General features: G+C 24.9%; 1 long non-coding RNA gene across 1 annotated transcript; it reads left to right on the plus strand.

Annotated features, from left to right (window-relative positions):
- Nucleotides 1–8,393: 8,393 nt before the first annotated feature.
- Nucleotides 8,394–8,990, plus strand: LOC129616401 (uncharacterized). The gene is made up of 3 exons (XR_008697539.1): nt 8,394–8,640; nt 8,698–8,820; nt 8,896–8,990. It is a non-coding gene; the product is annotated as an uncharacterized LOC129616401 (long non-coding RNA).
- Nucleotides 8,991–14,704: the final 5,714 nt, after the last annotated feature.

The raw sequence follows: 14,704 nt of genomic DNA on the forward strand, positions 1-14,704 counted from the left end.
TTTTTGTTTGATTCAATCTCAAAATTGAATTTGAAACGTTATAAAAGTTGTTAGATATTATAAGAGAAAAGTTATAAGAAACTATTGTTTTAATTTGAATTAACATTTCGTAATGAAAATTTAATAATTAAAATCAGATTAGAATTTAAATAAATTTAAAATATAACTAGATTAGTTCATATTTCTTTAAAAAAATTTTTTGAAAAATATCTCGCTGAAAAAAGAATAAGCAATGTTCAATACAACCACATCCAATATCGATGATAGACAATTTTTTGAAAATTGTAAAAGAGAAACCGGAAAGTATCATAAATGACTTCAGATTACAAAACATTGTATAGAACTTTTGTACTACAGAGAAAGACCACATGTATATAGTAAAGCATTTAGAAACTTGTTAACAATATCTCATAAATATTTCACCACCCACAATGAGCTCTCACTGCCGCGAAAATAACGTGTTAAATTTTCTCAACTCTTTTTAAATAATATCTCAATAAATTTTTCAAATTCTTCAATGATTAGAAAAATTGCCAAAAAAGCTAAAAATTTTGTATACTTGTTTGATGATCACTAGCGAAAAAGTATCTCCAAGTTTTGACTTATTTATTTTTTATTAAATTCGTAGACAGTAATAACATTTCAGAAAATATGTATTCAAATCCTGTACATTTTTGAGAAATAAATTATTTTAGCAGTTTTTAAGGTTTTTCCCAATACATAACTTTAGAACCTTTCAACAAATAGCATTTTCAGTTTTATATTATATTATTATAATAAGTATTTAATTATACATTCGAATAACTAGAATCACATTTTAATATAGAATTTTTTGACTCGAAACTATTGTCAATACAAATTATTGTAAAATTACTTTCAGGAAACCTACCTACGGGTACACTTCGCAATTGTTCTACAGGTACGGGTCTGCAGTTTTTGTAGAATGTATATTTTATATTTTATTTCATTAAAGAAAAAATGTTGAAGGTATAGGTCGGTTAATAATATCATTCCTATTCTTACATTTTATATGATAAACCTTTCTTAATAAACTAAATAAGATTAAAAATAAACTGTGATAAAATGTTACTTCTATACAATTCAAGTACAATACACCGCGCCCCAATAAACAATAGTTGGCCTCTCACATTTTTCTTAATGACTTTTTAACTTTATCATTTGTATTTTGAACCAATGTAAAGAAAATTAAATTATCTAACAGAGCATATTATCAAAAACTTCAAATAATTCTCACAAGAGTTATAAAAGAAAAACACGAAAATTTTTCCTCTTGGCAGGTAGGAGAACTTATCCTTCATTTATCAAAAATACGAGTATGCTATAAAAGTTTTTCGAATCGAGTTTTGAAAATCGAGTTGTATTTTCTGATAGTTGACTTGAATCGAACAACCAATCTTTATTCATTTTTCATATTCTTATATTTCAGTGGATCAGAGTTTTTAGAAGAGGATTTACAAGTTAATATTTTTTTTTGAGCAATTCATCAAAACAAAAAGAAGACAAAACAAAAATTAAATAATGAAAATTTTCAATTTTCGGAACATTTAAAATTAGCTGTAAAAGAATCATATGAAATTTAGAATTAATGATTGTTATTTCGAATTATTTCACTTGATACCTTAGTTTTTAAATATTAACTAATTTTTATATCCAACACTGTTATCGATGTAATTAAGATTTATCATTATTAGTAACACTATATTTTTAACTGCCATGATGAATCACTTTATAAGTAGAGTATATTGAATGGGAGTGCCTTTATGTGGGTTATTATGAAAAGTATAATGTAGATCACTCGAAATTAATGTAAAGCCAGAAGAAAATTTAAGCTTTAAACTCATAATCATCTTCCAAATTCAATTATATTGTCTTTATTTGAAATAATTGTATTTTATACACTGAAATCATAGTAAAATGCTGATAATTACCACGAAAGTTTGAAAAAATTGTTTTTATTAATTAATAATTTTAAGTTAATGCTCCACAACAAAACAATTTGTAAGTGAAAAATTATACCAAATTTTTTCCGTTCATTGTATGATATTTTGTTTTACTGTTTTTTAGACCATCTCATTTTTAATAAAAAGTGAGGAATATTCCTTTTTATTATATGTATTTTACTTATATGGATATTTGTATAAGCATATGAATAACAAAGTCTAGACTGCAAATTGTTGAATTATAAAAACGTCATATGTATGAAAATACAAATTAAAAACACGAAGGTTTACACAAGTACAACACTTTAAAATATATAGATATATAGTGGAGTATATATAAGAAATACCCAAAACCCGATAAATCAATTTTTATTTTTAGACGCTTTCGGATTTTTACGGTTTAAAATTAATTATTAGAAACTTTTTGATCGTAAATCGTTAGAAAATCTTTTTACAAAAGCTTGAAAGCAAAAGGTGCCGTGGTTTTCTAATTACTATAATACGTTAAAGAAAGAAGTATAACTTAATGAAAGTTTTATATTCTTTGCTTAAGCAGAAATCAAAATTTTATTTGATTAGCTTTTAAATGACTCATAGAATAATGATTAACTCATAGAAAGAAATCATAAAATATTTTTTGGCCTAAGCCACTATCTTCAAATTTTTCCATTTATGTACGAGGTCCAAAGTGACCCAATCAACAAAAATTTATAAGACTACCATTGAAATCTCAAAACTGGCCATAAGCAGCACTCTCTAAATATAAGGAGTACAAAAATAGTATTTTTAAAATGATTTTATTACAATAAAACTTAAATTTTTTGCTACATTATCTGCTTTTGAGCCTCTGGTAATACGTAAACTTTATACTATGTACTTCAATACTATAGATGTAGGGAAAATATTAACAAAATAAATCTTTTTATATTTTAGAGTTTTTAGACTTAAAACTCTAAAAATGTAGCCTAAACCTAATTTTTTCATTACAATATGGTTTTACAAAAAAATGCACTATGTTACATCGAATTGCAAAGCTCAAAACTTGCAATGCAACATGATCAGAGTTAAATTTTTTTTTAGCAATGTCACACGAGCAATGTCATTGCCAATGTTATAATTTGCATTATTTGAGTTGTCAAACTATCAAACAATTAAAATCCAATAGAAAACTGGAGGCATAAATAAAATTAAAAAATCACCGAAATGTATTATAAAAATTAAAGCTTTTTTTTTATTGATGTACGACAAAAAAAAGTTTAGGGAAGCTTTAACGTAATGACCAAACTTTACGGTTAAGTAAGTGAGTTAAAATAAATACATAATTATACGTTTTATATATTAGCAAATTGTATATTATTAGTTTTTTACAAATTTGGAAAAGCCTATAGTTTCGGAAGTATAAAGCACCGAACTTCAATTTTAAAATTTGGAGAAGTCAATAAATTGGCTAAGATCGGAAGCGAACAACTTTTTTATACTTAAATTTCAGGTTTTAACAAGTACCGGTTCAGGAAAAATATAATGTTAAAATTTAAAATTAAAATTGTACATTAACTTCAATGACCATTTCGTCATTGCAGAATTAAAAAAATGTTTGGGGTTCAGACTTTAAGTGCCTATAATTTCTAAAAGGATGGAGAGAGTGGGTAAAATGTTCTACAGAAATAAATTTCTAGTAAAAATCTACATATTTTTACTATAAATTTCCTATGTTAAAACACATGGGCGGATAAAGTGAAAATAATAAGCACTGTTTTCTTTTTTTCGAATTATAAAAAAAACATTTTTCATTATTTTTGCAATAGGAAAACGGATAATTGAAATCATAAAAAAAGTAATTTTGCTACAAACATGAGAAAGTTAACTTTGCGCTCTAAACTAAAAACAAAATTTGTTTTGCTATAATATCAAAATGAATTCATATGGAAAAAGCCAAAAAAATTACTTTATGAGAAAAGTTTCAGTCAAAATTAAAGAACTTGTCCCAGATTTTCGGAAAATAAAAATTAGAAATGGAACATTTAAAGAAGCAGCTACTAGTTGGGAATGCCAAAAAATATTTGATGCAATTTATGGTACACAACATTCATTATTTCCCTAATTTTACCTTATAACATTTTGAGAATCTTCTATTTGGAGTTTAGAAAACTATTTTCGCAAAGTTCATTTTGTATAGATACAACACCGCCACGAAGAAAAAACAAAGAATGAAATTTTGTAATTTCTTAAAAAAGAAACGGTCGAAGATCGAAACCTAATGGCCAAGTTTCTGGAACGACATTTTATCTTTGTATATGTAAATTACTAATACAGACGTCAAACGTAAAGATTTAATTTACAAATCTCTAAATGGACCAATATTAACATATAATTGTCCTAACTGATTGGATATCAGCGATTTTAACGTAGAAAAAATTAGGTTTTTTGAAATAAAATGCATTAGGGACTATACAGAAATCCGTTGACGAATTTCTTCATTTCTATACCAATAAAATAATTTATAACCATGCAAATTTAATTTTCATTAATAATTTTATATTTCGACTTATTGGAAACCACATACAACCGTGTAGTAAAATCTTGAAAAATTTGTTGATTTGTCATGTCTATAGAATAAAAAAAATAAATATCTAAAAAACGCACTTATTAAAGGATTCACTTTGTATGAGAGCTTCATTTACTTATACCAATAATTTTTTTGAAAATTCTATCGACACTTCAAAAGAAACCGTTCTCCAGAAAAAGTAATATTAAATATAAATGAAGGTGATAAAAATAATAAAAAAGCTTTCATATGATGATCTATTTATTAGAAAAATATATTAAATTTTTTTTTATGAATGTTTCCCCTTTTGATTACTTATATTCATGTATATGGATATGTATTTCCATTATCATCGTTGATATAAGTTTAGTTGTTCTTGATTAGTTCATAATTAGTTGTTCTTGATATTTAATTTTCTTGAGTTTAAGTTTTCTGTAATTAATGTGATTTATATTAAATTTAAACCTTATATTGCTGGTTGAGTATATCTATATATATGTGGCGCCCTAAAAGCTGAAAATTGCACTATTATCGTTTGTATAGTAATTTGCATCAAAGAAAAATTTAATAAAATAATAAAATGTATTATTTAAAAGAAAAATGGTTTAGTTCAATTGATTTGAAATTTTATTAATAAATTTAAGCATAGATACTCGTAGTTTTTGTGTAATTTGAAAATATTCGTTGCTACTTTCGCCTTACGTATTGAGTATTAGTGGTTTATATTCTTTTTTAATAATAATATTACGAAGAATTATGCAGACTACTATTATGGTATTAGCTGAACAATACCCAACAGCTCTAAAAAATTTACTTTTTAAGCACTTATCCAAAAAGCTTTTAAAAAAAAGTGCTTATTAGTTTCACTACGCCCGTCCGTCCGTCCGTCCGTGGACATGTTTACAAAAGTTTTACACCTTTGAAGATAGAAAGCTGAAATTTCATGTGCACATAGATTTTTCATTACTTCTAGTATTAGATCTTTCCTTCCGTAGAAGAAAATGTTTACCTATCTTGCCCCTTTCAAAAGTTACACCCCCTTGAAACCCTAAAAAAGCATTTTTTAAATTTTGCAAACGCGGAAGTATAGTGGCTGGCTTCCTCTACCATACTATACAATATTTGAACTTTAAAAAAACAAAATGGACGCTAAAATTTACCATTATCTAAAGTCGGGTTTTTCCAAATTTTTAAGACCGTTTCTCTTTTACACCGTAAGTTGTAGGAGTCTGAAACTTGTGCAGCTTTTAGACATTGTAGTTGATTTTTTTCCACCTTCACCACCCCTAAAGTTGTCGCCTCGCGCAATTTCTAAAATTTAAATTTTCCGCACTTTATATTTCCGGAACCACAATTTTTTAAAATTTCTATAAAGGCAGAAAGCTAACGGTAAATTCCACGCCACTAAAAATTGTGGCGTGAAATTTACCGTAAATAACCTCTAGAATTGAGCATTATATTTACACGCCTCTAATTATTTTTTTGCTTTATTTCAAAGACTACACAAATTGTTCATCCTAAATGTATGCAATGCTTGAAATAGTTTCATACATGGATGAAAGTAATTTTAATAATGTAGTACATCGCTAGATTGTCTTTAAAAACAACATTGGGTTGACCCAACTTTATGTTTTGTTAGTTTAAAATGCTTGCTCAACAAAAATATGTGTGGAACTTCGAACGCGTGGCCAAGTAAGTGGCGCTGAGAGAAAATGTTGAAATATAGGTATTGTTATAACCAATAAAATGAGCTGCAATTTATATTTACCTATATCTCCCTATTTTTCTAGAAGAAAAAAATATTTTAACAATTTTCTACTTGTATATCAAAGAATTACCTATTTAATAGTAGAATGAAAGCTGGAAAATAATGCATTGGAACTAGCCAATGTTTACCAATCGTTTGACTTCTTTCTGGTACATGAAAATTTTATAGCTTCCTCTCTTTCAATTTTTACAATCAATTACCAAATAATAACAGAAATAAACAGCGTGAAACATAAAATGTCATCCAAATGGCAATTTCTGAGCAACAATTTTAATTTGTTAAGTAAAACTTTTTCTTTATTAGAGTTTTTCGTAATCACATTATACTCGCGCTTCTTTGCGCTTATTACACTATATAAACGATTCAAGATTAAAAAACTAAAATAATTAAAATTATAAATAATGATTAAACACTATTGATGTAAATGGTAAAGAAAAGGAGAATACACTATTACATCATTCCGTATAATTATACCGCGCACTCCAGTCCTATTTGAATAAAAATATGTTTTACTATCCCAGCGAAAAGATTTGTAAGATGAACCTAAAAATCTTACAATAAATTTCCCCTATAAAGTCAAAATTTACTATGGAGCAAGTCAACATTTTTCAAGAAACAATTTTTTTTTAAGTTCTACATTTTTCCAGGAAAAAATCGCGTATAAATTGTAGAATAAATTATTTAAGAAGTAAAAACATATCCATTTAATAATTCGTAAATCTAGGTTATTTCATTTTTGATTGAGTGATGATAAAGGTAATCCTCTCATATAGATTAATGAGCGGATTTATCGCTATATCACCTGAAGTCTTAAGAATTCATAATCTTCAATAAGAATTATACGTACGGGTATGAGAATATAAACATCATAGGCTTAATTATTGTGCTGCAGTATATTAATTTTTTATTTTAAAAAAGTTTTCTTAAAATTTCTCTACTTTCAAATATTTACTTGACTAAGTTACCAACTGCATTTTTTATAAAACTAGATAAGTAGATTTCAGTTAATAGTTCTATTTACGTATTTAAATAGATATTTAAGGGTTTTTACAATGGCTGATTGATTTATATGTTTATCAGATTAAGAGCATTAGAGCAGTGAATATTTGAATTATTTAAAAAAAATAATAATAGCAAAATAAAAGATTCTTTTCTACTTTTTTATTTACTCTTAGCAAAAAAAGTAATATTTCTTTAAATGATCTAGATCTGATATTGAATTCCAAAGCTTGCGCTTATTCAAAGCTGTTTCAGTCATGTATTTATTTAAAATAAAAGGAAATGCATGATGTTTTTGCCAAAATAAAAAAAGAAAATCTGTTGTAATATTAACGTTTTTCCTTTCATACATTGACATAAAACCCTTATGCAATGTATCTAAAAATGTTGGCAAACATATGTAGTTAATATACTATAAGTAAATTTCAAATTTTAATAATTTCAGAAAAAGCAAATTGAAATCTTTGTCGTTCAATAAAACTAAAACTAAACTCTCTTTCTGTTAAAGATGATCGAATCGTTTGTAAAGATTTCATTGAAAAGAACAGTTCGAATATAATTATATTTAATACAACAGCATGAAAAGTTTATTCTATTACTATTAGTTCAATCAAAGTTGCTACCATTTTTGACAATAAATAAATTTTGTTTTGAAATACATCAAAATACTTGAAAATGATTGGAGGTGATGAGTATTACAGGACAGTGATGAGTAGACGCTTAATGCTAAATTTGTTATATTTATCATATAAAAAGAAATCTTGTTAATGTTCAAGTTCATTTAGGTAATAATAACATAAATATGATATAATAATTAAGAAGATAAATGTTCTTTGAAAGAATAAGTTTGATATTAAAATATGCAAAACGGAATCACTTAAATATTTCATAATTGCGCTTAACACAAAGAAAAATACATTTACTTTTTTATATGTCAAAAATATTGTTGCAACATGTTGCTAAAGAAATTGTTCTGAAAGGTAAATTCAAAAAGATGCAACATTGATTTTTTGAAACCACAAAGTTAAAGCTACAAAGAGCTACAAAAATTTTAAGATTTAACTCATATAAAAAAGTTTAATAAAAATTATAGATACCAGGTATTTTTAGGCAACACAATTGCAAATAATTCTCAGTAAGAAGCCATTTTATACCTGTTTAGAGAGTAAATATTTTTATACAATCATCAATTTAGTTTTACAACCAGTAACCAAATTAGTTATTTTGGGATCTTTAGTGTTCAATAAAACTCCTTTATATTCACCTTTAGAGAGTGAAAATTGTATTTAAAAACAAAAAATTTGGATTTGGGCACAAACTGTAAAGAAAAAAAATAAATAAACAAGGTCATCGTAAATTTTTGAAAGGTAAAAATATTTTAATATTGTTGCTTTTGATTTTTAAAAAAATTTTAACTGTTGCAGAAGAAGTCTCCAGCAGCCGAAAAACATTCTTAGTTCTTTCCTTAATGTTCTCAACTTGTTATTGTATCCGCTAACCTTTGAAGTGAGAAGTGACGTGATTAAATTGCAAATTTGAAAAAAAAAGTAATGTTAAATTTAAAAAAAAAGTAATTGATGAATTAACTTCAGTTTTCAGTAAACAAATTTTATTAATTTTAGCGGAATATTTTCAAGAAATAAAAGGTTAAGTTTCTATTTTGTGATTATAATACTCCAGCAATATTAACATTGGAATAATAAGAGGATATCGGCTCGATTTGTTTTTTTCAAATACTTTACTTCAGTGCAATAAAAGTTTAAGAAAAACTAAAATGAATTCAAATTAATAAATTACTATATTCTATAGTTATTAATTTAGTTAATTTCATAGTTTATTAATTGATATTTTTTAGACATTTCCCGATTTATCATTGACAAAACTGAGCCATTTGAGTAAACATATAAAGAGATAGTCTCTATGTGAATCTTTATGCAGGGAAATTAAAGAAAAATGACTATGTGATGATGTAATAAAAACACGAATATTGCAGATTTCAGATAAGCAGTTAATCATATAAAATATTAGCACCAAATATAAAACATAAACATTGTGGATGACACCAGTGAAATTCAGAATAACTTATTGTCAAAAAATAATTTTTCGTATAAAACAAAAAAAATCCAAAACGAAAATAATGCAAAAATCTTTTTATACAAAAAGTTGCATTTTAGAATAATTTTTTTTTTATTCATCTCGTATTAAATTGAAGTGCGATCGATGAATTTTTGTCAAAATAATATTAGAATGCTAGGGTTAAACATATTTTGTTGCATGTACTTTAGGTTGACTAATTTAAAAATCAATTGTTTTACACAAGTTATAATTTAAAAATTCAAGTATTACACACCATTTGGGTACGAACTTATTCAAAAATGTAAATAATTTCAGTCATGAAGCGAAAAAACCACCATTAGGTACCATAACATTCGCTCATTTTATTTTTAGTAGAGCTATACGGTGTTAACTAAGCCTCTTGCATAGTTTAGTATAATTTTTTTATTTAGTATACTTATGAAATTTTTTGAATCATTTATTATCCTTGGTGAAAGTAGAAAATTTTATGTAAAAATGTATATTCGATTGGTACTGTACGGTTAATTGTATTACACTATTGTTTTTTCGTCAATTATATTTTTTGTAATTGATTTAATTTTTATACAAAAATATCTGGATAAGTTGCTCAAGTATGCACATATTTTCTTTGATAATGTGCCATTTGAAGTTACGATTTTCAAAAGAAAAAAAACGTTAAGATATTGTACAAAAACTTAACTGCTATGGTATTATCATAAGTTGTTTATTTCCAGAAAAAGAAACTTATAAACACTAAATTCTTTAACAATTAAAAAGAATTTTTTAGTCAATTTCAAGTATTCTATGTATTACAATACGGCTCCTTAAGTTCTCATACTCCACAATCACCTGATACTACTCGTATTAGGGAAATTACGCGGAGCTAGGTTTTTCATATCACAAAGATATTATAAAGTGTAATTAACCTTTGAAATTGGAATATACTGTACAATAATATTTTCTTTAACATATATTTTGGGACCTAATAGTTTTTACATTTAGCGAACTTACGCTACGAAAAAGTTTCTACATTTCTTTTTAAATAAAGGAAGGTATAAAATAAGGCAAAGTAGTTCATTCAGTAATAAAATGGTATGAAAAGAAAATGTAGTGTTAGAAGGTTCACCTAACTACCAATATATTAAAGTAGCAATAACATAGACAATTGCACATTACTTTGCAATAATGAAAGCTTAAAAAATATTACCAGTTTACGTATAGCGTTTTCACTTTGAAATTAGAAATTTTCATTTAGGCGACTTAGTTTTTTTCACCGGCATTTTTTTTTTATTTTTTAATAAAAGTTTGTTTTAAATGTTTGTAATAATAAACTAAATATTAATTTTTTTGCGATCTTTAAAACTAACGCATGAAAGTATCAAAACTTAAATTAATTTTAAAATAAAATTATCATAAATTTTATGATAAATTCAGGTAATCACCCTTTCGTAATAATAATTTTTTATGTCAATGAATTATAAACATTAAAAATAATTCAAATTATTTAATTTTTCAAAGAAAAAGAAATATTAATTGTGGAAAAGTTGCTGTGTTAGAACTAGAATAATTTTTGAAATTTTAAGAAAAAAGATTTTGAACTCCACAAATTTACATATATATATGATGTGCATGTCCTAAATATCCTAATGTACATATCCTAATAAAAGTTATTCTCAAATAATCAAACGCTTTTTATGTATTATATGTCAAAATATAAGCGTAAAATTAGATCCTTACAAAATATATACGTAAATACCGAATTGGATTAAAAAACAATATAAGTATTATGTAACGTATATATTTATCAATTATATATCATTTCTTTTTTTCATATACATATTTCACTTCTTCTAGCAATTTTCGCTTTAAAATTTAATCAATTTTAGGTCTTCTAATTATATGTTCAGGTCATTTAAACGCAAGAGTCAAAAAAAGCATATATAAGTATGTATTTAATTATGTATTTGAAAATTACTCTGCTTTGAGCAGTGCTTTGAGAAACTTACCATTGATTTGTAAAATGAATATTTTAAATTAAAAAATAAAAGGGAAAAAAATTTAGATATAAAAGATAAACTTATAGGTAATTGTTCTAATGAATACCTATAGAGAAATTACTTAAATTATTAATAAGTATAGCCTCAAAATTATTAATTTAGTTATTCAACAATCAATTGAAATCAGCTTTCAGATATTTACGAAAATTTAAATAAATATTTAAACTCAAATTTAACTTTTGAAATGAAAATGACTAAAATGAAAAATTTAATATATACTTAATATATTATAGTGTATGCTAACATAAGACCGTAATTCTTCCATTAAATTTTCTTAAACTTCCGCAAATTTATAGTTTACAATAAGCATCACAACATTGGCAAAAGCAAATATTACTTCAAAACTTTTAAAAGATGGCGTTTTCAACTCATTTTTTTTTATTTTGCATTGTACGACATGTTACTATTGTGAGGTTACAAAAATGAAGAATTTGTTTAAACTCATTTACTTTGAATAAAATTTGTTTGTGATACATTTACCCAGTAGATGGAGAAGACATAGTAAATATTTGTAAAGAACAACATTTACTCAGAATAAATAATAATATAATAGAATACAACAGTTCTAAAAGAGCGAAATTCATTTGCATCAGTAGAATTTGAAAACTAGTGTTAATATAAGTTTCTTACGAACTTACAACATTTGACAATTTCATCACAATTTATTATTCCGTACCCAATTTTTTAAATCCTTTTTTTCAACATTCTACCACATTTTGAGGAATATTAAAGAAATATTCGCAGTCCTAAACCATTTATATGATGTAAGTACTTTTGTATATGTTAAAAAAATGCAATAGTATGTGTTATTGGTGCCTGAAAAATTCTCTACTCTTTCGTTTTTTAAGACTTCAGTTGAAAATAATATCTCAATTGAAAAGGACTCATTCATATCAATATTTAGTAATAAATTTAGAATGAATTAATTAAGAAATTTTATTGAGTAATGGATAAATTTCAATGAGAGTGAGAAAGTGAATTATTTAATAACACAAAATAATAATTAATTTTTCAAAAGAACACCATTGATTTTAAAGAAAAAAAACTATATACCTAATTCTCATCAAATTTATTGTACTGGCACTAATTCATATTAGTGCCAGTGTTATATACATACATACAAATATTATATATATAAGCTTAGGATAGAATGTATATAAACATTTTTTTGTTGCTGTTCAAAACTTTGTATTGCGCAGATAATTTTTTCGCTTCATATTATACATAAATAGGCTGGCTAGAAAATTTACATTAATTCTAAAAAAAATAGGCTATACCTGTACAGAAACAAATGCACACACATTTAAACGTAATTTATGGCGGCAGCTGCTTTCTTTAAAAAGAAGTTTGTGTTGACTTTGCTTTTTTTTATTATTTTCCTTAACATAAACATAAACAATAAAAATTAAGGACTGTTTGAATGGCAGAATAAAGAGAGTAATATCGAGAGAATGAGAGAAATTGAGAAATTTTTAAAGTATGGAATATTAATAGAGATTCAATACATTTGCGTTTTATGACGGTGATATCAAGGCACACAAAAAATAAAAAAAAAATAAAAAAGCAGCAGCAAAAATCTACACAAGAAAAAAAAAACATTCGTAAATTAATAATGGCGAAAAAATTCAGTTTGTGCAATATTTGTTGAAGCAAACTTTTAATTCTAAGCCAAATTCAATTTAAATTAAATGACTTTTTTTTCAATTAACAATTAATTTTTGACTTCCTATTCATTGGTGATATAATATGATCCTTCAAGAATTGTTTGGAAGTTTATAAAAGCATCAAAAAAGTAAATTTTATTGTGGTAAATTTTAAAATATTTATGAGTGTTATATTTTTCATTTTTAAAAAAATTTATCAGGTAAGTGCTCGTCATTTTAGTTAATCTTTAATACTTTTCTTTTTGGTTGATTTTTTTTTGAACAGAACACTTTATACTTATTGATTTTATATACCAAATATAACAATTTTATCAATCTAGGGTTACCATATTATCAATCATCTTTTTTTAAAAAAAACTACATCCCATATATTTAAGCCGCATTACATTATGTGATAGGATATTGTTCCACAGAATATGTATTATTAAATATATGCAATCAGCATATTATTAAATAATATCACATTATGTGATGTGTCTTTGAAAATACGAGCGATAGCCACTAAAAAATTTATAACAAAACAAAATTTAACTAAACCATATAATAGAGAACGTTGTTACTTATTTTATTTTAGTAAAATAAAATTTAAAACTTTTGAATTTTTCTTATATTAAAATAATAGAATGTATTGCGAACAATTTTTACATCTTTTAATGTTACAAAAAATTAATAATTCATTTTATTGAATTTTCAATGTTAACCAATTATTACGTTTCGATCTTTGAACTTTGAAATAAATAACGAAAGAAATTACATAACACGCAATAACTAGAAATGTCCTTCAATGGGTTAATCTTCTGTTAAATAATAGTAGACTATTATTATTAGTGTTATTATTAATACTACTGTTAAATGGAAAAATAAAAATAATATAGCATTTACTATTCTTATATTGAAGTTTATTAATATAATTTTTAAATTTATTATTCCACTTTGATGTTTGGAAATGTTATTTTGAAACTAAAATGGTATAAGCAAAATCTGGTAAAGAAACTGAAGCCAGTTTTAAACTGAGGATTTTGAATTCGATCAAAATAATTTTATAAATTCCACTTTGTACAGTTTTTTAAATTTCTTTACCAGATTTACTTTTGCCAATTTGATTTAGATAATTTTTTGTAAATTTTTGCTTCCACTATTTTGTTCTTAAACAAAAAACTCCTTTACTTTTTTTTCATATCCCGAAGTTTTGGAAAAATGAATTAATAAATATTAACGGTGTAATTTGGTAAAAATATAATATGGTCCAAATAATAATATGGTCCATATTTTCTTACTATATAATAATTAAATAATTTGATACAGAAAAAAAAAAACTGTCTGCAGACAGATAATAAAAGCATCTGAAATTTCTTTACATATATTAAATTTTTCAAACTTTGGCATATTAAAACACACGTAAAAAATTTACAGATAAAATATAACTATTAGGGTTCAATAGAATTCAGAAAATTATCGAAAATCATTGAAAATATTTTTATTCCTACATAAGTGTAAAGAAGACCGAAGTTTAAATGTAGATTTGGTAACTCTATAGATAAATACATGTTGTAAATATTGTACGAGTATATAACATTTTCTCCATCCGCATGCCCGGGTTAAGGCACCACATTTGAAATTTTTTTCTTTTTCCT

Source organism: Condylostylus longicornis, unplaced genomic scaffold (assembly GCF_029603195.1).
Source record: "Condylostylus longicornis isolate FDR11 unplaced genomic scaffold, ASM2960319v2 ptg000194l, whole genome shotgun sequence".
NCBI classification, from domain to species: domain Eukaryota; kingdom Metazoa; phylum Arthropoda; class Insecta; order Diptera; family Dolichopodidae; genus Condylostylus; species Condylostylus longicornis.